The following is a 3,157-nucleotide window of genomic DNA, read 5'->3' as shown; positions in this document are numbered from 1 at the left end:
TTAACACTTTCACATGAATCTCACAAAGTATTGTAGTTCCTTTTATAGCAACATACAAGCGTTTGTTATATTCTAATCTCCATTCATTTAATGTCATAGTTTTCAAACATTATAGGACAACTACTACACATCTAGAAAATCAAAAACTGTGAAACTTTCACGTTATACACCAAAATGTAATTTCCTAAATTGGTGTGAATGAAAAATATATCTTCCTACTTCAAAGCAAATGCAAAATACTTATAATAAATTATAAATAATCAACTTATTCCTTGAACAGTAAATTACCGTTGCATGATATATTTCCTACATGTGAATATGCCTTAGGAAGTCACTCTACTATAAATATTTCCATATTATTAGAAGTATCATTTGTTCTGTTGCTATTTAGCACATTTCAAATTTTCTATACACTCTTTTGTTTCAACATAAACCTTATAGAATTTGAGTTTCACCCTACATGACTAAGTGACGAATGTTATTCAATATACCAAATATCTTTAGTCTCATTGAAAACTGTGGATAAGCGACAAAGAACCTATATGTTTTGCCAACGGCCATTTCATGCCTATGTTTTTAAATATTACCAGAACTTTCTATTTAAGCTTCTGTCATTGTAATAGCAGATATAATTATGTGTGTTTCTCTCCATAATGTTATTCTATGATTAACACTTTCACATGAATCTCACAAAGTATTGTAGAGACAAAAACATTATTAGATTTGCTATTAGAATGACAGAAGCATAAATAGAAATATGTCGTAATATTTCAAATGAGATGACCATTGGCAAAACATATAGATTCTTTGTAACGTTTGTCAGTGTTGAGAAAGGAATGTATATCTTGTAAACCGTTTTCAATGAGATTGCAATAGACATTTGTTATTTCGTTTAAGGTTCGTCATGTAGGATCGAAATGAAATTATAGGTATTACTAACGACATTTTTAAGTTAAAAACACAGAGGCGTATATGGAATTTGAAATGTGCTGAACAGCATATGAACAAATGATACGTTTAATAATATGGAAATATTTATACTAGAGTAACCTACTAAGGCATATTCACATGTAGCAAATATAACATGCAAAGGTATTTTACTGTTCAAGGAATAAGTTGATTATTCATAATTTATTGTAAGTATTTTGCATTTGCATTAAGTAGGAAGATAGTATTTTTCATTCACACCAATTTAGGAAATTACATTTTGGTGTATAACGTGAAAGTTTCACAGTTTTTGATTTTCTAGATGTAAAGTAGTTGTCGTATAATGTATGAAAACTATGACCGTAAATAAATGGAGATTAGAATATAACAAACGCTTGTATGTTGTTATAAAAGGTAGAAAATATAGATTTTATAACTTTAAATATTATACTAAAGCTGCTGCCTGCGACGTGGAATGAAAGAATAACATTGTGGTGTTATAAGATTATTATTGATTTCATTAGGGTACTGAATAAGTCCTTAAATTAGTAATTATATTGCCGCAAAAAATAATTACTACTTACAATTCTCATGGTAGTAGGTTCTTTGTGATTTCTATAACTACTATGTTAGTGAGATAGTTGGAGTTTCGTAAAGCTAATACATTTTCTACTATTTTTCACGAAGACACGCTAGCTCTTCACAACTATACATTAGTGTTCATTTTCAATCAACTATTCTAAACAATACTAACGCCATCAGAGTAAGCTATAATCGAATATCACATTAACTCATAATAAATAATGCTTTTACAAATGCTGAAACGTTCTTTTGACCATGTTTCATCATTATAGTAAAATTTGATACTTGCACGTATATCTCACAAAGTATTATATGTTATTCCAATATATAAACGTTTGTTTTATTTACATGAATTATTTGTTTACCGGTCTCCGTCACTTACTTCAGTGCATGATTTTGTGGAAATAAACATTAGTTTCCGTTTCAATGTCCACTTTCATTCAAATGAGCAAACTTTTCTATGCAATATCTTTCGATCAAAGAAACCTCTGTACTAACACCACCTTAATTCAAAATAAGTAATGTATGTACAAGTAATGAAACTTTCTACTAATCATTTTTCGGCATTAAATTGGAGGGTAAAAGTTAACACACTCGCATGTATTGATCATATTCAAAGTATTGTGCTTGTTCTACCAATAGAAAAGCGTTTGTTTTATTTCAAATCAGTCATCACTCATTTACTTGCATCGTTTTCAACTCTTATACCACATATCTATTGCGATCTCAATGCTGGTCGTTTATAAGTTCTTTATAAATTTCGATAAACTATTAATGCTACGAAGATACTAAATGTTTTCCCTGCGGTCATCTTATTTCTCGTGAAACATTGAGAGATATTTTTATTTAAACCTTCGTCACTGTAATTACAAATCTAATTATGATTGTGCCTCTACATCGTGTTATACATTCATTTCATGCCGTCAGAAACAGCTTTACTGTAATATTTGAAACCAAAAATGCTATTATTTCAACCCTACTTTCCTAAATAAAGAACTTATCACTTAATTACGTTCATGGTTATGTATTACTATATTACAGTTAGTACACATTTGGAAAATGAAACATTGTCAAACCTTTACGTTACATACCATGTAGACCAAAATATCATTGCCTAAATTACTGCAAATGACAAAAATGGTTTACTACTTCAAATCAAGTGCAAAATTCGTTACAAATGATTATAAATAACCAACATACTTTTTCGTACTTCAACAGTAGATTTCCAATAGACTATGTTTTTCCATAAGTAAACGTACCTAGTTAAGGTACTCTAGTATCAAAATACAAATCTTTCGTTTTCTTGCTATTTAGCACACTTCAAATTCTCTATACACTCTTTTGTTTCAACATAAACCTATAGAGTTTCAGTTTCACCGTACATGACTATGTGACGAATTTTAATCAATATACCAAATATCTATTAGTCTCATTAAAAACCGTGAATAGGCTACTAAGAACCTATACGTTTTGCCAACGGCCATTTCATGCCTCATATTTTGAAATAATACCAGAACTTTGTATTTAAGCTTCTGTCATTGTAATAGCAAATCTAATTATGTGTGTTTCTCTCCATAATGTTATTCTATGATTAACACTTTCACACGAATCTCACAAAGTATTGTAGTACCTTTTATAGCAACATACA

The 3,157-nt window shown here is 29.5% G+C and overlaps 1 long non-coding RNA gene across 1 annotated transcript in view; it reads right to left on the bottom strand.

Annotated features, from left to right (window-relative positions):
* Window positions 1-1,615: 1,615 nt before the first annotated feature.
* The window catches only part of LOC106476924, an 11,157-nt gene continuing 9,615 nt past the window's right edge, over window positions 1,616-3,157 (bottom strand). Inside the window, exon 3 of the long non-coding RNA XR_002609305.1 lies at window positions 1,616-2,012. This is a non-coding gene — a long non-coding RNA (uncharacterized LOC106476924). The remainder of the gene's footprint in view (window positions 2,013-3,157) is intronic.

This window comes from Limulus polyphemus, unplaced genomic scaffold, assembly GCF_000517525.1.
Source record: "Limulus polyphemus unplaced genomic scaffold, Limulus_polyphemus-2.1.2 Scaffold12124, whole genome shotgun sequence".
Lineage (NCBI taxonomy): Eukaryota > Metazoa > Arthropoda > Merostomata > Xiphosura > Limulidae > Limulus > Limulus polyphemus.
Note: the sequence above shows the minus strand (reverse complement) of the source record. Positions and strands in the feature narration are given on the sequence as shown.